The 23452-nt window shown below is 49.1% G+C and overlaps 1 protein-coding gene across 2 annotated transcripts in view; it reads right to left on the reverse strand.

The window, feature by feature from the left end:
• PPP2R2C (protein phosphatase 2 regulatory subunit Bgamma) overlaps positions 1 to 23452 on the reverse strand; it is a 242899-nt gene that overhangs the window by 168275 nt on the left and 51172 nt on the right. The window lies entirely within an intron of this gene.

Below are 23452 nucleotides of genomic sequence, written 5' to 3' on the forward strand. Positions count from 1 at the left end.
ACTGATAATCCCTGGAGAACTACTGCTGTTTTTCAGAGATCAGTTCTGGAGCCCTCTGTATAATTCTCAGTAGACTGGAGCCCCCATCCCTACAGCAGGGACTCGAATGATGTGCCCTAGGATCTCATCCCAAATAAACTGCCTACACCCACATGCCAGGCTCAGGCACTACTTTCATGGAATGCAAACTAAGAGACACCACAGAGAGGGGACCTGGGATTTGGAGAACACGCAGCAATGACACAGGTGCATACCACTCCAAAAGGAGCAAGCCAGCCTTTGGCAGGAGGGAGGCCTGTCAAAGGCATGGGCCCCAGGTGTGGGACTGAACTTCAGGGTTAGGATTCTGACCTGCCAAGACAATGATGCCCTCCCCGTGGCCTGGGGACCCTGTAGGATCTGCTTCCCCTCCCCAGTCTCCCTCCTCACTCCATTCCAACACACCAGCCTCCCAGCTGTTCCTCCAGTTCAACATGCACACCCCTGCCTCGGGGACTTTGCATCTGCTGTTTCCTCCCCTGGGCCATTCCTCCCTCAGATACCTGCAAGCCTCGGCTCCTCACCTTGTACAAGACTTGACTCAAATGTCACCTTCCTAATGAGGCCAACCAGGTTCCCCCTACCTACAATTGCAACCAGTACGCCCACCATCCACCCACCCACACACAAACACGCACACACACACACACACACACACACACACACCCCTCCTGGTCCCCCTTTCTGGGCTTTGCTTTAAATTTTTTTCTTGTTTATCAGGACTATTGTCTGTCTCCCTCAATCAGAATGTCAGCTTCAGGGAGCCGGGGCGGGGGGCGTGTGGACACGGAGGAGAGTCTGGGGGCTTCTGTCTTTTTCACTGTCCTATCCCAAGCAGGCCACACAGCTTAGCAAAGCCATGGTGCTGGGGAGAGGTGGGAGTTGTGTGCAACATGAAAACGGCACAATGTATCCTGCCCATCAAGATGACACACTCCGTACATCTGGTACACTAGCAGTGCTGTGTTAGAAATCTGACACATACTAGATCGATTTAGTGCAAAATGAAAGATAAATTTATGCCAGTGCCTTCCTGAAGGAGAAGCCCGTGTCTGTAGCCAGCTCTCCACACTCACAGCAAGAACACACCCTTGAAGGACAGCAGACACGGAGGAGTGACCTGGCTTCGCTCTCATTGCTCCCAACAGTTCCCTGTCTTCTGGGTTGCATTTAAATCCACCCCCAGCCCCCACCCCGATTAATGGTTTTCTCTTTCTGTCGACTCTTTAGTCGGGAGCCGTAGCTTTAAAATCATGCAGGCTTAGTGTACTCTGTTACCTAGCAACAGCCATAAATCAACAGAACATGCTGGAATGTTAAAGCAAACCTTCCTGGCTGTTAGATGCGTTGGCCTTTTTTAATCCAAACATGCTCATTTGCCCCCACGCCTCGGCTACACCCAGCTTCCAGCCTGCAGCATACCTGGGTTTGCACATTTTTTAAACCACCTTAGGGTCTGTCTGATTTTTCCGCCTGAGTCTTTTGTGCTTTCTTAGCACTCTGGCCAGCACCCAGCGACAGGATCAGGCAGGCTCTGCTGACGTGGCCGGGGCAGGACCTGTTGGTCTAGCCTGAATGCCTCCGTCTCAGCCCTACAGCCAGGGGGCCCAGACCAGCCCTGAAGTATCTAGAAACACAGGGGACGCCGGAGACCCTGGTTCCTTACCGTAGGTCTCCAAATCGCCCGTCAACCTGGTCCGCTCGGTGGGTTAATATGGGTGTGAAGGCCCTCCCCGGGGTGTCCAAGGGAATCCCTCACTGCCCCCACTAACACATTCAATCATTCATTCATTCACTTATTCAACAGACAGGAACACAGCACCTCCCGCACGCCAGGCCTTGCCCTCAAGAGCTTGCATCCTACTGGGGCAAGGAGCTGAATGTAACACCGAAGCACTGGTCTCCAAGACGGAGGGCCACCTGGACCACATGGGTGCCAGATGCCCAGAATACAAGAGGGAATGACAGAAACCCAGCCCCTAACTCAGACACTCACAGCCCAGGTGGAGGCCAGCAAGCACCCAGGGCGCCAAGCACACGCGGCACGTAGTCCAGGTGGGAGCCAAGGGCACAGGGAGGCGTCAGCTGGGAGCAGGGCAGACGGGCACTGCGGGACACAGGTCAGGGCTGCACAGGAAGGGAGGAGGCCATACTTGGCCCTTCCTGGAGCGTGGCTGGAGACCCTGGGACCAACTCTCATGCAACTGCGCCCAGCTGCTGCTGCCAGGGTGGAAGCAAGGGGAAACCTGAGTAAAAGGGTTTTATTCAGAGAACTCTCCTGGCTGCCCTGTCCAGAGGCTGCCCTGAGACCAGGCTGGGGGCAGGAGACTGCAGCCAGGATGGTGGTGGCCTGGCCCAGGAACATGCTGTTGGGAGGATTCTGCTGTCCCTGTGACAGGAGAAGCTGTCCACACAGAGACGTTGCTGGAGGAAGAGCAACTTGGGGAGGCCCACAAGCTGGTGGGCACAGCCTGCCAACACCCCATCCCACAGCTGAGGGCCCTGCCTCTCCTGCCCATCCAGCCTGCCCTGCCAAGGGACTACGCGGCCTCCACAGCCAGCATGAAGTCCTCAGGCTGAGAGCCACAGTGTGGGATGAGTATCGGGGCCACACAGCCTGGTCCACTCTGCCACTCGCATGTCTGCCACACCTGGGTCCACCCAAGTGACAGCAAGCCAGTGTCAGCGCAGGGAATGCCATATGGCTATCAGGGAGGCTGGAAGGACAGTTGGCCCCAGAACACAGCAGCTGGGGCAGGCCTGCGGCCCCTGCAGACCAGCACCTGGGAAAACAGTGTCCCAGGCACTCCCAGATCACCGGTGCCTGGCACAGTACCTGGCATGCAGAGGGGTTCACGACCTGGGGATGAGTGTGACAGCTGCCAGATCCCACCTGGGATGAGCCACATCCCTGCCTGCCCCCATACCCTATGGCCTCCTGGTGAGGGAACAGGCACAGGGTTGGGTCTGGGTTCATCCCACGCTCTGGCAGTGATTCCAAGAGAAAGCAATACTGCATGAGGGTGAGAGTGAGGTGAGGATACTTCCTCTACCTGGAAATGGAGATAGTAGGTCACTGAGCTTTCCTCCAGGGGATGTGGTGAAAACCAGCTCAAAGATGCCAAGGTGCTTTGAAACAGAACTGCTGCCAGGAGGAAGAGGAGGCTCTTAGGCTGGACCTTCCGAGTTTCTCCTGCTAGATAACCTTTGCATGGTATATGAGTTCCCAGGCTGCCATTATAAATTGCCACACAGTCTGTGGCTTAAAACAACAGAAACATGTCCTCTCACAGTTCTGGATGCGTCTTACAGGGCTAAAATCAAAGTGTTGGCAGGGCCAGTGCCTTCCAGAAGCTTCAGGGAGACTCTGTCCCAGGGCCCCCTCCCAGCTCCCCATGGCTGCACTCCTTGGTGCCCCTTGGCTTGTGGACACATCACCCCAGTCTCTGCCTCCTCCTCTGCATCTCCCTAACCCCCCTCTCTTTTCTCTTATGAGAACACCAGTCATGGGATTTAGGACCAGTTACCAGAGAGCAAAACCAGGACAATCTCGTCTTGAGATCTTATTTAATTACTTCTGCAAAGAATCCTATTTCCAAATGTGTCACATTCACAGTTACTGCAAATTAGATCTTGGACATATTTTGCGGGGGGACAAAGTTCAGCCCTCTATTTATGGAAAGAAAATCCTAACTTTGAAAGAAACACATTCATAGTGTGAAAATAATCAGACCAAAGAATCATCCCATCTGGACCCCACCAGCCCCGGCCTCTGAGGATGGGATTTACTGAGAGCTGATCTGTGAAATGGACACAACAAAGGCTTTGCTTGGACACCCATCCTTGCATTTCCAGTGAACGCCCACCTACAATCAATATGTGATGAAGGGAGGAGGGAAGGGCCACGTTAGGGGAAGAAGAGCCAAGTCTAGGTGTAAGTTCATTTGGAATCATGGATATTCCCTAGGCATCCTCTGTGCATTAAAGTCTGTGATAGGCTGGGCACAGTGGCTCATGCCTGTAATCCCAACATTTTGGGAGGCTGAGGCGAGTGGATCACCTGAAGTCAGGAGTTTGAGACCACCCTGACCAACATGGTGAAACCCTGTCTCTACTAAATACAAAAAATTAGCCGGGTGTGGTGGTGCATTCCTGTAATCCCAGCTACTTGGGAGGCTGAGGCAGGAGAATCACTTGAGCCCGGGAGGTGGAGGTTGCAGTGAGCCAAGATCGCGCCACTGCACTCCGGCCTGCGCGACAAGAGCAAAACTCCGTCTCAAAAGAAAGAAAGAAAGAAAGAAAGTCTGTGATGGACACAGGGAGTGTGATGATGCCATACGTATGGACGGGGGTGGAAGGGCCATAGTAAATAGCAGGGCAGGTATAAGAGCGTGATCCATAGACTGTGCAAAACAACAACTGCCCTCTCTTCCTGAGGGATGGAGAATTTCCAGAGGCCTTTAAGGGGACAATGCTTGATGTGAGTCCACACCTGAGCAGGGGTCATTCGGCGAAAAGAGGGAGGAGGCACCCCAACCGAGGAAACAGCACCATGAGCACCGGCAGGACACCCAGCAGCAGGGTGTGATCATGGGCGCAGGAGGAAGAGTGGCCAACTACTTATTTTCAGAAGAGAAATAGATGGAGGTGGCAGGGAAGTGGGGAAAACGTGCCCTACCAGACAGCAAGGTTGTCACAATACTTAAGGCCGTGTGATATTGGTGCAAGGATAGATAAACAGGTCCACAGAACAAAATGGAATCCACGCTGTGCATATCAGGAAATGGCAGAGTACAGAGAGGATGTTCCAGACCAGTGGGAACAGGTAAACCATTCACTCGGTGGTGCTGGGAGATTGTTTTCCTTTTGGAAAAAAAAAAAAAAATTAAAATCCCTACCTCAAACCCTAGACAAAAATAAATACTAAGTAAACTAAAGATTTAACTATGAAAATCAAAACTGAAAAACTTGTGCAAGACATTATAGAAAACTTGTTATTATAACCCTGGGTTAGGATAAGACTTCTTCAGCAAGCCCAAAGTACAAACCATCAACAGAGCAATGCCTTCTGCTATATCAAAATCATCATAAACAAAGCGAAAAGACAAGCTGCATGCAGGGAGAATGCATTTGCCACAGCTAAAATGAACAATGATTAACAGAGAAAGTACACAAGGCCCTTCAAGATGGCAACAAGAAGTCAAAGGACCCAAAAAGAGGGTTTGCACAAATCAGGGAACAGTGTTTTCTAGAAGAGGTCATGAGAAGTGCCTCAAAACATATGAAAAGCTCTGCAGGGAAATGGAAATTAAAATCACATGACAGACCATTAGCAGTCACCAGATTGGCAAAATCCAAAAGCCTGCGAATGTGGAGAGCTGGCGAAGACTTAACAGCATCCATACGCTGTTGGCTTTGGTGCCAGTACATACAGTAAAGCTGACATGCACACCCAAACCCCAGCAATTTCTCTCCAGTAAACACCCTAGCGAAACTCTTAGAGTCCAAATCTGGGGAGACACGATCGTGCAAATAAGGGAACAGGGCACAGCCGTAGAAATTAGCACATCACCCTATACACATCGACACGGAACGCGAAATGAAGGAAGCCAGGTTCCTGAAGAACACACACAGCATGTTCCATTATATAAAATCCAAAAGCCTTGCACAGCTCAACACTAGATGGTTTAAGGCTACATCTTTGTGATGCAACTTAAAACCAGGCAATGGTGGAATTAATATTAGGACAGTGGTTACTTTTGTGGGCAGGGAGAAACTCAGAGAATAATAGGCTCAATGCTAAGCACGGATCCACAGATGCTGCAATTTATTACCATGCTCCATAACCTACACAAATGATGATACAGTCTGTTGTATGTATCAAATATTTCATAATTTTAAATGCATAAAAATAGAAATTTAAAGTATCAAGGATTAAAAAAATAGCAATGGGGTGGAGATAATTCATTGGGTGTGCCGTGAATACTAATGAGGGTCAGCAGTTTGGAAAGGGGACCATGGGAGGTGACACCCTGCAGTGCGAGCTCCAAGGTGAAGGAGCTGGGGTCTATGCACGGTGACGTTGGGGAGCGACAGTTCACTCACCCAGACGGCAAACACATCCACTGAGCCCAGTGAGCTCCTGGGCTGTGCACGGGGACATGAGCGACTCAAACAGTCATCAATAGGGAAAAGGACTCTTCTCAAGCCTCGAACATCGCCATGTTTCTTGATGGGGCTGGTATTGAAATGGGGGTCCCTGAATCTACACCTCTGATCGTTTTGGTGACAGAAAAGGCAGCTAGACAGTATCATATTCTTCTCCCTCTCCCCTCTCTCTCCTCTCTCCCCCTCCCTCTCCCTCTGGAACATCATCTAACTTGGCAGACATACCCAAGTTAGACAGCTCAGGGCAAAGCGGACCACACAGTCAGTGTGGCTGGCAAAAGTGGCCGGGACGTGGTGCCTAAGGCAGATTGGGAGGGGAAAAGCAAACCAGGCGGCTACTCCTGCTTTCAGGTGCCCCCACTAGACTGGGGACCTCAGGAGCGGGGACTCCTTCATCCGTTCAGTGCTTGGGTGTGTTGAGTGACTAAACAAAAACCCAACTATGAGCAGCCCAGGGGAAGGACTGACTCACCCATCTCCAGTCCTCCCAGGTGTCTGACTCAGGAAATATTGAGGGAATCAGATAGGCATGAAGTACACCTGCAGCACTCCGGAGCGCGACCCTGCCCCCTACAGCCTCACCCCACCCCATCATTCTCTCCCTTCGGCTGTGTGAGTCCTCTCACAGTGCCTCCGACACGCCACACCCAGTCCTACCTCTGGGCCTTCACACCTGCCCAGGCAGGGTACTTCCTTCGAGACCAGATGCTTGGCACCCTCATTGGAAAGGGATTTTCAACGTAATGTTTTCCTCCCACATCCTTGTCCTTCCCTCCAATGTTGGCCAAAGTGTGCTTGAGGACAATGCATCAAGGGCTCAGCTCTGCCTAATGGGTCATCTAGGGTTTTATAAAGCAGGAGGAGATGATTTTGTCTTTTCAAACTTGCTGGGGAGTGGGTCATTTCTGTATATAAAAATTTGTAACATTTAAGGTATATTTATCTTACTGTTCTGAATACACAGAATGGACCATTGAACCACACACACACACACACACACACACACACACACACACACACACACACACAAAACAACTCCTACCCCAGACACCTGCTGGGCTCCCTCCTTACTTCATTCAGCTGCCTGCGCCCAAGGTCCCTTTCTCCACTGACCACCCAATGCAAGGGTATGCCCCTCCCCACCAAGCCACTCTCCTTCCTCCTTCCAGGCTTCCCTCCCCTTGCTTCTTCCAAGTTCTTACAGCACCAGTGATTAGACACAGGAATTATTTGTTGATCCATGTATTTCTGCCTGCTCCCACTAGATGTGAGCTTCAGGAGGAGGAAACTTCTGGTTTTTTTCACCACTGTGTCCCCAGGCTAGAACTGTTTGTTCCTAACCACACCAGGTCCTTAATCAACATGAAATGAATTAAGATTGCAGTGGCAGAAGGTATTTTATTTATTTATTTATTTTTGAGACAGAGTCTCACTCTTGTTGCCCAGGCTGGAGTGCAATGGCGTGATCTCGGCTCACTGCAACCTCCACCTCCCGAGTTCAAGCGATTCTCCTGTCTCAGCCTTCCGAGTAGCTGGGATTACAGGTGCACACCACCATACCCAGCTGATCTTTGTATTTTTAGTAGAGATGGGGTTTCATCACATTGGCCAGGCTGGTCTCAAACTCCTGAACTCAGATGATTTGCCTGCCTTGGCCTCCCAAAGTGCTGGGATTACAGGCGTGAGCCATCGCACCCAGCCAGCAGAAGGTATTCTAGAAGGGTGAAGATGAGAAGACAGGAGTCACCCTAACCCTATTTGATCTCATCCACTCCAAGCTGTCGGCCTTGGACCTACCATCATTTGGAAGGGGCCCATGTCACAGGGGACCCCCACCTTGGCCACAGTCATCCCAGGAGGGACCCAGGACATTGCCAAAGAACCTGCTTTCATGGTTGTGTGTGACCAGGAAGGAAAGACGGGGGTTCATTTGAGCCGAGTCCTGGGGTGCATCCGGGGCCCTGGACCCCAAATGACAAATAGCCCAAGGGCCTTGCATGGTACATACCCTGTAGGTGCCCCAGGATTAACGGTTCAAACACCCTGAAGCTGGGGACAAATTGCTCTAATCTGAGGAATTATCTAAAACCCTGCAGGGCCCTGAGGGAGCTGGGTGTTCATGGTAATAAAAGCTGACACGGGAAGAGTGGCCACATTAACCACAGGGCTGCGAAGCCGTCACACGGCACACATCCACACGGGAGAGGCAGGCAGCGGGAAGCCTCTCTGGGCAAGACGGCAGAATGCCTGCCTGCTGCCACACAGCCAGGCAAGCTGCCCAAACAGGGCCTGCAACTCTGGGGGGAGAGAGAATCATTGTGATCCAAGGCTTTTTTAAGTTGGAATAATTAACTATAAATTATTCAGTGATCTGGGATGCTGTTTTGTGACAAATGTAAGCCCAAACTCTGCATTTGCTCCGTGCCTAGGACACTGTTTTCCGATTGCTGCACATCTAACCCAGCTGCTGCCATAAAATGTAATTGGCAGACACTGGAAACAGATGAGGCAATCACCCATCGGGCCTGGGAGCCACTCTGATAGTGGGACCTGATGGGCTGGCACAGGGTGCACCCTGCGAACAGAGAAGCCTCATCTGCATCAAGGATGGGGCAGATACCAAGAATACAGGAATGGGGGCTGAAATCACACCCCCCCTCAATCCAGAAAATGCTGACGGAGACCCTCCGAGTTTCCCAGCCCAGTTCTCAAGATTGACTGGGATGGGTCAGCTGGGGGACCATGCCCCTCCTCAAATCCCCCAGGGAGGAGAATCTCATGGGCACTTAGAGGTTTATGCACGTTAGCACCATTAATCCTTGTAACACTTTCATTCATTCATTCATTCATTCATTCCGTGGGTTGGCACTGGGCTAGCCTCTAGAGAAGGAAGCAATGGGGGAAAGGAGGTCCTTGTCCCATGAGGAAGGCATGCGTGTTGGCCCATTTTACAGATGAAGAAGCCATGGCTCAGGGTAGCCTGGCCTTCCAGATACTCACTCTCTGCCTGGCTCTGCTGGCCCTCAGTCTGCTCTCTCAACCACGGGGACCTCAGCCTCCAGAGGACAGATGGAGCACCTGGTCCAAACAATGGCCTATGGCAGGTCCCATGAGGAGGGAGACCCAGTATCTTTGTCTTTTTGGTCCCAGAGCTCAGCAGAAAGCCCAGCACATAGCAGGTGCTTAGAAAACTTTTGCTGAATGAATAAATGAGGAATTGGACATGGAAGAGGATTTGGTCTGGAAAAGAGATGACCAGGGACATGTCTCTGTCCTCAGGTGTCTAAAGGGGCACCAAACGGCACTAGGAACCATGCTGTTCCACGCGACCTGGAACAGGGTGGGGGTGGGTTTCTAGGGGATGAGGACGAATGGATGCAACGTGTTTCTTTTCCATGTAAGAATAAGCATTTCTGTGATCAGAGCCCCTCAGGGTTGGGTAAATGAGTCCCACTTTCGAGAGCTGTGCTTCTTCTTCACTGGGGACTGTCAAGCCAAGCCACACCTGAGCCTAACTTGAAGTCCACAGGGCCTTTCCATATGCCCAGGAAATCCTCTGGGACTTCACCTTAAAAGAAAAAAGCAAACCTCCCCTCTGGTCTGTGATGTACAGGGCAGCTGTGTGGACTGAACAAGCAAACACAGACGGGGTGTCTGAAGGATGGTGACTGTGGTGTGGCCTCAGGCTCAGGTGAGTCCCTCCCCTGCCCTCCTTCCCTTCTTCCTGCCCTCCCTCTGTCCCTCCCTTTTTCCCTCTCTCCCTCTCTCCCTCCCTCCTTCCCTGCTTGCTTCCTTCCTTCCTTCCTTCCTTCCTTCCTTCCTTCCTTCCTTCCTTCCTTCCTTCCTCCTTCCTTTTATTCCATAACATTTATTGAGTTCCCACACATGCCACACCCAACCTGTGCTAGGTCTTGGCATTTTTTCTAGGGGGCTAGAAAGACAATTAGTCAATCAATCAATCAGTTCCAGATACCCTGGAAAAGACCAGGCAGGGTAATAGGATAGAGGGACTTTGCACACTTCCTGACCCCCTCCTTCCAATGAGGGTCTCTTTTCATTTTATCCGAGCAATACCCAACATTTGCACTATTCTAATATTCAGGCCTCCAGTCACTGGGGCCGAAAAACCTTGGAGATGTCCTGGATGCCTCTTTCTCTCACACCCCCATCTAATGCCCTGGCTCTGCCTTCAAGCAGTATCCCAGACCCGGCCGCTATTGCCACCTGCACCCCTCCCCTCTGCTATACTGCTGTCACCCTCGGCTGCACAATCCAGAAGTGTCTTCACTGGCTCCCACTTCTCAGCCTTTCCTCACTGCTGTCTGTTCTCAACACCTGTCAGAGCAACTCTTCTTAATGTCCAAATCTTCCAACCCATGCCACTGCTGCAGACCTTAACAGCTTCCTGTCCACTGCAGCAAACCCAGGTTCCACACAGTGGTCCAGGAACCCCAGGTCATCCACCCATGGCCTGCCCCAGCATTCCTCGGACCTCATGACCTCCTCCCTTCCTCAGCCCACCCCACTCCAGCCACACCTCAGGGCCTTTGCAGCCACTGTTCCCTCTGCCTAAAATGTTGTTCCTCATATATGCACACATTCACTCAGCCACCACCCTGGAGTCCCTTGATATTCCTTCTTAGCAAAGCCTCCCCTGCCCAGCCAGTTTTCAGTAGAAGCCCACTGCCCAACTGCCTCCCCTCCCATCACTTTTCTTGGCCTTCTTTTTCTCCTTGGCACTCAGCATCTGCTAGCATAGTATAGTTGACATCAGTGGGACCTGTTTCTATTTACTGCATGTGTTTTGTTCATGACTGTGTCCCTTGTGAACAGTAGCCCTTGTATCCCCTATTTACAGGCTCATGGGAGACCCTATAAATAACCAATTTGACAGTTTTGTGTGAAGTCCTAGACATTGACCCAAGAGAAAAAAAACTTATGTCCATACAGACTTATGCATAATGTTTACAGCAACTTCATTCCTAACAGACAAAAACCTGTAAGCAAACCTAAACATCCATCAGCAAAAGAATGGACAAGTACACTGCATAGACACAACAGTGGAATACTACTTGGCAATTTAAAAAAAAAAAAACCAAAAACTGAGAATTCTGCTTCTAGCAATGCTAAGAAATGCAAAGTAGGTCCTATCAGACCAACCCTCCCACAAATAAGAACCGTGAACTCTGGACAAAATATAAAAAGTAACCACCTAAGGCACCTAAGGGCAATCAAAAGCAGATCGGTACTAGAGGGGCCAACTCAGGTAAGAAGGGAAAAGCACCAAATATTTCGTGCTTTGTGGCAGTTGGCCTGAGAGCAATCTTCCTCCTGCACCATTCAGAGAGCTACAACTGTGATAGAAATCTCCCATCTTAGCGGCCTTAAGAAGTAGCTGACAGCATGTGGGGCAATGTTGGCTGCTGGAATCTGGCAGGGAATGAGGAGGAAGAAAGATGAGGAGCACCAATTCCCATGTATGAAGTCAACCCAGACCTCTGTCTTCTCAGGACAGATGTCAGTCCACCAAAGACTAAAAGAATTAAATGGAGGATTTAGCTGCTACCCTCTGCAAGGGGGACGTTTTACAGTCTGAGTACAGGCAACTTAACTGCCTATAACAAAAAAAACAATACTCTTAGGAGTAACATAATAGAACCCAGAGTGTCTACAACATACCACTCAAAAATTCAGGATACAAATCAAAATTACTTGATGTAAGAATAAATACAACCCAAAAGAAAAAAAAATCAACTGAGATGGACCCCAAATGCTGGAATTGGCAGACAATCATTTTAAAGCAGCTATCTGTACTATGCTCAAGAATGTAAAGGAAAATATAATCATAATGAATTTAAAAATAAGTAATCTCAGCAAAGAAATAGAAACTACTAAATAATAAATTAAATGGAAAATCTAGAACTGAAAAATACACTCCCTGAAATTTTAAAAATTCACTGGATATACTAAAAAGCAGATAACAAATTCCAGAAGAGTCAGTGAAAGTGAAGGGAGATAGACAGAATTTTTACTCTATCTGAAAAACAGAGGAGGGAAGTTAAAATAATAACCCAGCCTCAGGAACCTGTGGGCCAAACACCAAAGAGTCTCCCATGAGTGTGACTGTTGTCAAAGAAGGTGACAAAAGAATGAGGCACAAAAGTATAACAATGGCTGAAAATGACCCCAATTTTTGTGAAATGCATACATTTCCAGATCCAAGAAGTTCAGTGAATCTCAAGCAGGGAAAAAAACACAAAGAAAACCACATAAAGGCACGTCATAGTTAAACTATGAAAAACTCTGGAAAGAAGCTGGAGAAAAATGACATATTACAAACAAAAGAACAATGATTTGAATCACTACTGACTTCTCATCAGAAACTATGGAGGCCAGAAGGCGGTGGGATGACATCTTTAAAGTGCTTGGAAAAAAAAAAGCCTGTCAATCCAGAATATTACATTCAGTGAAAATATCCTTCAATTATGAAGATGAAGTAAAGACATTTTCAGATTTAAAAAAACTAAAGGGATTCATTGCCAGCACACCTGCACTGCAAAGAATGCCAAAGGAAGTTCATCAGAATGGAAATACAGATTTTCAGGAAGCAATGAAGAACACTGGAAATGGTAAACATGTGGGTAAACATAAAAGACCATTCAATACATATAATTATTTAAAGCAAAAATCATTACATTGTATTGTGAAGTTTATAGTATATATCAATATAATCCATTTGATAGCCATAGCAAAAGGATGAAGGAGGAAGTACAGGTACGTATTGTTATGCTTTATGTAAAGTGGTGGAAAATTAATAAACTTTTCATAGTAATGAAAAGTTAAGGATGTATAGTATAATCCCAGAGCAACCATTAAAAACATAATGAAGAGATAGAGATTTAAAAGCTCATAGATAAATTAAAATGCAATTTTTATAAATCCAAGAATGAGGCCAGGTGCGGTGGCTTACACCTGTAATCCCACCACTTTGGGAGGCCAAGGTGGGTGGATCACTTGAGGTCAGGAGTTCAAGACCAGCCTGGCCAACATGGTGAAACCTCGTCTCTACTAACAATACAAAAATTAGCTGGGCATAGTGGTACATGCTTGTAATCCCAGCTACTCAGGAGGCTGAGGCACGAGAATCGCTTGAACCCAGGAGGTGGAGGTTTTAGTGAGCTGAGATCATGCTACTGCACTCCAGCCTGGGTGACAGAGTGAGACTCCCTCTCAAAAACATTTTTTTAATTAAAAAAAAAATAAAAATCCGAGAATGAAATACTGCTTCCTGCAACAATGTGGATGAATTTCATAGGCATGCTGGGCAAAAGAAGCCAAACACAAGAGTACACACCACATGATCCTACTCACATGACATTCTAAAACAGGCAAACTAGTGTGTTGGCTCTTCAGCAAGCAGAATAATTGGCTCTTCAGGTGTGGTGCTGGGGAGATAATGGACAACTGATTGAAAGGGGAGCAAGGGATTTTTTTCTGAGGTGATAAAAGCTTCCAATATCTATTTTGTGTAATGGTTACATGTTTGTCAAAACTCATCAAATTGAACATGTAAGATCTGTACACTTTACGGAACATAGCTACCTCAATTAAAAATTATTAAATCACGTAAGTTTATGTGGGTCTCTGTATTATGATTTTGGCATGTAGACAGAAAACAAACATCACATGGAACACAGCTATGCCAACATTCCACAACAGGTCTTATTCACATGGAAACAGGACACAGCCACAAAAATAAACCAACTCTGAGGTCACAAGAGGCCTCTCCGAGAAGTGACTTTCAAAGAGCAATCAATGAGAAGGGCTCAGTCATGAAAATATCTAGGGAAAGAACTTTCAGGACACAGGAGATAGGAAAACAAAGATTCTGAGAGGTGTTCCAGTTACCTACTGTTGTGTAACAAACAGCCCCTTAAAACAATTCATTACCATCTGCTATAATGGTTGTGCAGACTGACTGGGCTTAGCTGAGCTGTTCCCTCTTGGTGTTCCTTATGAAGTTGCAGACAGCAGTGGGGGCTGCACTCATCTGAAGGCCCAACTGGGCGGTTGTCCAAGATGGCTCTTTCACATGTCTGGTGGTCGATGCTGGCCATCAGCTGGGAGTTCACTTGGGGCTGTCAACACATGGCCTCTCATGTGGGTTGCCATTCTCACACCATGACTGCTAGTTCCCCCAGGATGAGCATCTCAAGAGCAAACTCAAAAGACCCAGATCACCAGATCACTGGATGGAAGCTCCATGGCTTCTTATGATGCAGCCTCAGACATCCTAGGAGGAGGATTAAGGATGAGTCCTTGGTTTCGGGCCTGCAGAACTAAGATAGGAAAGACCAGCCAGGACAGTGGGAATGCCAGTGAAGAAGAGGGCTGGAGAGAAAATTCCAAAGTTCCATCTCAGTCATGTTAAGTTTGCAATGCCTGGTGTAGACATCTAACAGAATATCAAGCTGCAGATGGGAACAAAAGCACAGGTGCTCAAGGATGAGGCCTGAGCCTCAGCTTCCCTAGCTATAAACTAAAGGGTTTGGCCTGGGTGATCTTGGAAGACCTTCCTGCCTCTGACCACGTGCAACATTGGGAACATCAAGGCTTTGGGCAAATGTACTGACACTGCAGCGACATCGCAGGAAAGCCTTGAGCAATAGAAAGAGATGAAAGTTACTGTGTGACTTAAGAGTCCATGCAGTTTCCACTTTTGCCCTCTGGCAGCCCTGGGCTACCCTGTAAAGAAGGTGGGCTACCCTACTAGACTATGCGTGGAGAGAGAGGCTGAGCCAGCCTCCGGCTATTCTAACCAGCCCAGCTGAGGCACCTTGGATCACCCAGGCCCAGGTGAGCTTCCAGATGACTGCTTAAAGTCACTAAGTAGCCTCAGGTGAGACCAGCAGAAGACCCACCAGCTGAGCCTGGCCCAGATCACAAACTCTTGAGCAAATAAATGGTTGTTTTAAGCCACTGAATTTTGGGGTGGTTTGTTATACAGGAATAGCTAACTAATACACTACATAAGATTCAATTGCCCACTCCTCATGTCTTCACTAAACCGGTCTCCTTCAAGATCAGCTCTGACCCTCTGGATAAATCAGTTTTATTCCTTAGAATTTAATTTCCTCATCTACGAAATGGGAGGGTTGAACATGATTGCTGAAATACCTTTCAGCTCTGAAAATTCGGTAACCTTAGAAGACAAATCCAATTTAGGATAAGCTGTAGAGCAAAAAACAATGATGTAGCATTTGATGCTGGGCACAGTGACACATGCCCGTAGTCTCAGGTACTCAGGAGGATCGCTGGAGCCCAGGAGTTTGAGGCCAGCCTAGGCTACATAGTGAGACCCCAGTCTCTAAAAATAAAAATAAACGACTACATAGTATTGTTAGAGTAGGTAGTTAGGCAGACCTGAGCAGGGCAGGAGAGCCTGCCCCAAACGAGGAATGTCAGGTGACCATCAGGTGATGGTCAGGCGGTTATTAAACCGTCTCTCTAAAATAATAATTGGTCACAGCTGGCATCAGGGAAAGGCAGTCTCCCAATAGAAACACCTGAAGCTGGGGGCTGGGCATGGTGGCTCACGCCTGTAATCCCAGCACTTTGGGAGGCTGAGGTGGGCGAATCACGAGGTCAGGAGTTTGAGACCAGCCTGGCCAACATGGTGAAACCCTGTCTCTAGTAAAAATACAAAAAAAAATATTAGCTGGGCATAGTGGCAGGTGCCTGTAATCCCAGCTACTCGGGAGGCTGAGGCAAGAGAATTGCTTGAGCCCAGGAGGCAGAGCTTGCAGTGAGCCGAGATCGCGCCACTGCACTCCAGCCCTGGTGACAGAGTGAGACTCCATCTCAAAAAAAGAAAGAAAAGAAAAAGAAAAAAGAAACACCTGAAGCTGGTGACCAGCAGCTTCCTGACAGGATCTAACAGTTGGGTGAGTGGGTTCAAACGTGCACACTAAGAGGCAAAATGACAGAGTTTAACTAGAGTATGACCTTCTAGGAACACTCCACTGGTAAGGGAAAAACGACTCAAATGAGCACACACACAACTTCAGTAAACACATTAAGACGCAGCCCCTCCCAAGTGCTGGCAGGCCACTGTGCATATGGACAGCCCACCCCAAAAAACAAATCAAGGGAAGAGAGGCACAAAATCCCAGAAGCATGCCAACGTATAAAACCCCAAGTCATAGGTCAAACAGCACACTTGGCCCTCTTCCTGCTCTAAAACTTTTTAATAAACTTTCACTCCTGCTCCAAAACTTGCCTCAGTTTCTCACTCTGCCTTTTGCCCCTCAGATGAATCCTTTCCTCTTAGGAGGTGAGCACTGAGTTGCTGCAGACCCGTGCGGATTTGCCACTGCTAACAGTATTTGATTCTTAAGGATAATCAGATCATTGTTTGAACCGCAGTGTAAAACAGCTTGAACTTCTCAGACAGCAAACCGTACATGAAGCTGGATTTTCCCATGGTTGGGAAAGAACAATAGCAAAGCTGAAACACTCTAGCTTGAAAACAAAGGAGGAAATCTGAAAGCCTTGCCTGGCAGCCCTTCTTGAGAAGTGGTATCTTCATCTCAGTCTGTATCTCAGCACTTCCCATAACCCTCCACCCACAGAGCCAGTGCAACATGTCAAAGATTTATTAGCTAAAACACAAGAGATATTCAGGGGGAAAAAAAGTTAAAATGTCATTCAGAAATCAATAACTGCAATGAAAAAAATCAATTGCACCTCTGGCAAAAAAAATAAATAAATAAATAAATAAATAAATAAGTGAGGAGGTAAGCCTTTACACCAGGGGAAATGGTGTGTTTAATAAATCTGCCCAGAAATCCAACCAAACTAATCTACCCTCACCACAATCATATTCAAGTGGCTGTGTCTGCCTCTGGTCCAATGAAGCCACCCTTTCAGAGAGCTCAACCCTGCCCTTGTGCCCATTTGCAAAGCTGTGAGCTATGCCACCCTGAACTCACTTATCCGTTCAACAAACACTCATGGAATGCCTGTGAGTCATGCTCCCTACCTGCTAGCTGGGTGACTTTCACTCTCCCTGCCTTAGTTCCCTCCTTGGGTTTCCATGGTGATCACAACGGCACCCACCTTCCTGGGCTGTCACAAGGCCGACTCCACGCAATGCACATGAGCAGCAAGTGCACTTGGTGGGGGCTGTCACCAGGGTCCTGGGCCCTCCCCTTCCTGCACCCTCCACGTGTAACTGATCTGTTATTCTTGTCCATGTCATTTCCACAAGTGTCCCAGGTGCTTCTAACTTCCTCTAATTCCACAGCCACCACCCCAACCAGGCCAGCCACGTCTCTCACCTGCAACTTCAGGCTGGTCTCCCCATCTCCATTCCTGCCCCCCTCAATCCATTCTCCACTCAGCAGAACAAATGGCCTCACAAAATCTACACAGGATCACGCCACCCACCTGCTTCAAACCCCTCCCATCTTACGTGGAGTAAGCCCGAACTCCAACCCGCATGGCCTGGCCCCCTCTCACCACCTCCCACCACCCCCACCCCTGCTCAGGACCCTGAAGATTCACCAGCCTCTTTCTGTCCCTGGGGCAAGGCTGACCAGCTGGGCACTTACCATCCCTTTCCCTGAAACTCCATCCCCAGATCTCCCCCTTGTTCTCTGGCCTCGGTTCAAATGACACCTACTTTGATCCCTGGACATCCAGCCTCAAATGGCCTTTCTTCATCATCACCTTCTATCCATCACCCTGTTTTAACTTCTTCGTGGTGCTTATATGTACCTGAAATTGTTTCTGTTCATTTATTCTTCACAATCTGTGTTCTTGCCCCCACCCTACATGCATGTGCACGCACACACACACAGGCACACACATGCACAGACACACGCACGCACACACGCACACCAGAATGTAGACTCCTGCCTCTATCTTCTTAGCCCAACAACCCCCAACCCCTGGAATGGTGCCTGATATGGAGGAGGCCCTCTTAGAAAATGTTTGTTAAGGCCAGGCACGGTGGCTCACGCCTGTAATCCCAGCACTTTGGGAGGCCGAAGTGGACGGATCCCGAGGTCAGGAGATCGAGACCATCCTGGCTAACACAGTGAAACATGTCTCTACTAAAAATCCAAAAAGTTAGCCAGGCGTGGTGGCAGGCGCCTGTATTCCCAGCTACTTGGGAGGCTGAGGCAGGAGAATTGCTGGAACCTGGGAGGCGAAGGTTGCAGTGAGCCGAGATCAAGCCACTGCACTCCAGCCTCGGCAACAGAGTGAGACTCCATCTCAAAAAAACAAAACAAAACAAAACAAAAAACAGAAAATGTTTGTTGAATGAATGCATAAGAGGAACCTTATTTGATTTCTGTCTCTGACACTCACTAGCTGTCTGTCCCTGAATTTGTCCTTCTCTTAATTTCCTCATCTGTAAAATGGAGATAATAATCACCCATTGCATGGGGTTTAGTGAGCGTTACATGAGAAAAACATGCAAAATGCTTAGAACGGTGCCTGGCATGGAGTGAGTGCTCAATACATGTTAGTTGTTCTGCTGGTGATGGTCTTGCTGATGGTGATGGTGTTGGTGATGGTATTGATGGTAGTGATGATAGAGTATTGATAACTATAGTGATGGTAATGGTGGTGGTGGTGTTGATGGTAACAGTGGTGGTGGTGGTGATGGTGGTGGTGGTGGTGATGGTGGTGGTGATGGCGATGGCGATGGTGGTGATGGTGGTGGTGGTGATGGTGGTGGTGATGGCAGTGTTGATGGTGATGGTGGTGGTGGTGATGGTGATGATGGTGATGGTGATGGTGATGATGGTGATGATGGTGATGATGGTGATGGTGGTGGTGATGGTGATGGTGATGATGGTGATGATGGTGATGGTGGTGGTGGTGATGGTGATGATGGTGATGGTGGTGGTGGTGATGGTGATGATGGTGATGGTGGTGGTGGTGATGGTGGTGGTGATGGCAGTGTTGGTGATGGTGGTGATGGTGGTGGTGGTGATGGTGGTGGTGATGGCAGTGTTGATGGTGATGGTGGTGATGGTGGTGGTGGTGATGGTGGTGGTGATGGCAGTGTTGATGGTGATGGTGGTGATGGTGGTGGTGGTGATGGTGGTGGTGAAGGTGATGGTGGTGGTGGGATGATGGTGATGGTGGTGGTGATGGTGATGATGGTGATGGTGGTGGTGATGGTGATGATGGTGGTGGTGATGGTGATGGTGATGGTGATGATGGTGATGGTGGTGATGGTGATGGTGGTGGTGATGGCAGTGTTGATGGTGATGGTGGTGATGGTGGTGGTGGTGGTGATGGTGGTGGTGAAGGTGATGGTGGTGGTGGTGGTAATAGTGGTGGTGATAGTGGTGCTGGTGGTGGTGTGATGGTGGTGATGGTGATGGTGGTGGTGGTGGTGTGATGGTGGTGGTGATGGTGGTGATGGTGGTGGTGATGGTGATGGTGATGGTGATGGTGATGGTGATGGTGATGGTGGTGATGGTGATGGTGGTGGTGGTGGTGGTGGTGATGGTGATGGTGATGATGGTGATGGTGGTGGTGGTGATGGTGGTGGTGATGGAGTGTTGGTGATGGTGGTGATGGTGGTGGTGGTGATGGTGGTGGTGATGGCAGTGTTGATGATGATGGTGGTGATGGTGGTGGTGGTGATGGTGGTGGTGATGGCAGTGTTGATGGTGATGGTGGTGATGGTGGTGGTGAAGGTGATGGTGGTGGTGGTGATGATGGTGATGGTCGTGGTGATGGTGATGATGGTGATGGTGGTGGTGATGGTGATGATGGTGGTGGTGATGGTATGGTGATGGTGGTGATGGTGATGGTGGTGGTGATGGCAGTGTTGATGGTGATGGTGGTGATGGTGGTGGTGGTGGTGATGGTGGTGGTGAAGGTGATGGTGGTGGTGGTGGTAATAGTGGTGGTGATAGTGGTGCTGGTGGTGTGATGGTGGTGATGGTGATGGTGGTGGTGATGGTGGTGATGGTGGTGGTGATGGTGATGGTGATGGTGATGGTGATGGTGATGGTGGTGATGGTGATGGTGGTGGTGTGATGATGGTAGTGATGGTGGTGATGGTGGTAGTGGTGGTGATGGTGATGGTGATGGTGGTGGTGGTGGTGGTGATGGTGGTGGTGGTGATGGTGGTGGTTGATGGTGGTGGTGGTGATGGTGATGGTGGTGGTGGTGGTGGTGATGGTGGTGGTGATGGTGGTGGTGATGGTGTAGTGGTGGTGATGGTGGTGGTGGTGATGGTGGTGATGGTGGTGGTGGTGATGGTGATGGTGGTGGTGGTGATGGTGGTGGTGGTGGTGATGGTGGTAGTGGTGGTGATGGTGGTGGTGGTGATGGTGGTGGTGGTGATGGTGGTAGTGTGGTGATGGTGATGGTGGTGTGGTGGTGATGGTGATGGTGGTGGTGATGGTGGTGGTGGTGATGGTGGTGGTGGTGATGGTGGTGGTGGTGATGGTGGTGGTGGTGGTGATGGTGGTAGTGGTGTGGTGATGGTGGTAGTGGTAGTGGTGGTGATGGTGATGGTGGTAGTGGTGGTGATGGTGATGATGGTGATGGTGGTGGTGGTGATGGTGGTGGTGGTGATGGTGATGGTGGTGGTGGTGATGGTCGTGGTGGTGGTGATGGTAGTGGTGGTGGTGGTGATGGTAGTGGTGATGGTGATGGTGGTGGTGGTGGTGATGGTGATGGTGGTGGTGGTGGTGGTGATGGGGTGGTGGTGGTGGTGGGTGGTGGTGGTGGGGTGGTGGTGGTGGTGTGGTGGTGGTGGTGATGGTGTGGTGGTGGTGATGGTGTGGTGGTGGGGTGTGGTGTGGTGTGGTGGGGTGGTGGTGGTGATGGTGGTGGTGGTGGTGATGGTGGTGGTGGTGGTGTGGGTGGTGGTGGTGGTGGTGATGGTGATGGTGGTGGTGGTGGTGGTGATGGTGGTGGTGATGGTGGGTGGTGGGTGGTAGTGGTGTGGTGATGGTGGTGGGGTGGTGATGGTGGTGGGGGGGGTGGGGGGGGTGGTGGTGTGGTGGGTGATGGTGGTGGTGGTGGTGATGGTGATGGTGGTGGTGGTGGTGATGGTGGTGGTGGTGGTGATGGTGTGGTGATGGTGATGGTGGTGGTAGTGGTGATGGTGATGGTGGTGGTGGTGGTGATGGTGGTGGTGGTGGTGGTGACGGTGGTGATGGTGATGGTAGTGGTGATGGTGATGGTAGTGGTGGTGGTGATGGTAGTGGTGGTGGTGATGGTAGTGGTGGTGGCGGTGATGGTGATGGTGGTGGTGGTGATGGTGATGGTGGTGGTAGTGATGGTGGTGATGGTAGTGGTGATGGCAGTGATGGTGATGGTGGTGGTGGTGATGGTGATGGTGGTGGTGGTGATGGCATTGATGGTGATGGTGGTGGTAGTGATGGTGGTGATGGTGGTGATGGTGATGGTGGTGGTGGTGATGGTGATGGTAATGGTGGTGGTGATACTGGTGGTGGTGATGATGGTGAGACTGCTGATAATTACAACAATGCCAATGGTGGCAGTGAGGATAAGCCCTCACCGGGGCCAGGGTCAGCACAATGATATAATGTACATAAGAGTGTCCAGGGTGGCACTTGACACTTTTATGATAAGGGCCCAATAGCTGCAGGTTTCAGTTCAATTCAGTTCAAAAGCAAATGGTTCATCTTATGATAAAACCCAGTGAAATCAGACCCAATAAAACCACACATTTAAAATGCTGATTTAACAGCATTAGCTGGTCCACATATCAGGATAAAAAAAATACTTCATTGCACTTTGTTGCATCTTGGGGAATTTTATTTAACAATATAATTAATTTTGCTCTAAGTATATGGGCTTTTTAAAGACTTGCTGCAGCCAGTATAATTTGATTATATTGTAAAGCTGGAAAATTTACCAAAGGACAACACCTAATTCATACATTCACGCACTCACTCACTCATCCATTCATTCACAAGCATTTAATAAGCATCTACCCAGGAAATATGCTCAATCTTGAGAAGTTAAGATATTAATGAATAAATTACAGCCCTGCAGGCTTTGATTTTTAATCCAGTTTAACAAATAGGCCCTGGGATACGATGGAGTCAGTCCAAAGAGTGGGCACGGAGATGCTGTTTTCCTTTCAAGGAGCAGTGGTGCTGGTGCGTGGCGAGGAAGCCATGGTCTCTGGGCAGAGGCAGAGAGACAGTGTGTGTCTGGGGAGGCCCAGAGGAGGGTCCTCCCAGGGGTGGAACAGGGGGTGAAGAGTGAGCCAAAGAAAGGCTTCCCAGGAAACAAGAGGCTTGCCAGTTACTGCGAGGGAAAGGCCATGCCAACCAGCCTGAGAAGCCAGCAATTGCCAAGCACAGACCCTATTTGTGCAACTCCCTGATGAGCTGGAGGAGTCTCAAGTAGGTAGGGTGAGTATGAAAGGGACAGGTCAGATATGAGGGTGAACAAGCCTGGACCAGCTCGCTAAGGGCATCTGTGCCCAACCAGGGAGCTTCAGCTGAGCTCCCCCATCGGCAGTGCAGACCCATGAAAAGGGCGTGCACTGGGCCACACCCCAGAAGGGGTGGTGGGCAGGCCAGGGAGGGGCCCCCAGAGGCCCCCATCTCCTCCCCACTTGGCTCAGTTTTCTCCATTGGGGAGCACCCACTCTGAAGACACCACCCACTCTCTCCTTGAATGAATCACCTCCGGTTCAGAATAACTTAGGAAATATTTTGCAAATCTCTGGTGGAAATAAATTAAATCAACACTAATTCTGAGGCATGCTAAAAATGTTCAAATACAGATGGGGTGTATAACTGGGCCTCTTATATTTAGGAAGCTGAAGAATACAAAAGCAGAACCATGTTCATGTGCACCGAATTCATTTTATGTAAGGAAAAAATAATTTACCTTCCTTTGACTTTTTTTTCAGAAGGTACAAAACCTGGTATAATTTAGTTATTCTTTTCCTATGTATCTAAATAGCAGGTGACAATGTTGTGCAACTAATCTTTTCAATTTTGTGAACCTATGAGATTAACAGAAATTTAATTTCATTTACTAAATGAACCAAGTGGAGGAGTTGGTATTCTCTTTGGTTCAATTCAAGTAGCATTTATTGAAGACCAAGTAAGACCAGGTATGCCCAGGTATTTGTACATCTGTTCCCCTTTAACCCTCACAGGTCTCAAGGCAATTTTGTTATGGCCACTTTTATGGAAGAGGTGATTGGTGATCAAAGATA

The sequence above is a fragment of the Nomascus leucogenys genome, chromosome 20 (genome assembly GCF_006542625.1).
Source record: "Nomascus leucogenys isolate Asia chromosome 20, Asia_NLE_v1, whole genome shotgun sequence".
NCBI lineage: Eukaryota > Metazoa > Chordata > Mammalia > Primates > Hylobatidae > Nomascus > Nomascus leucogenys.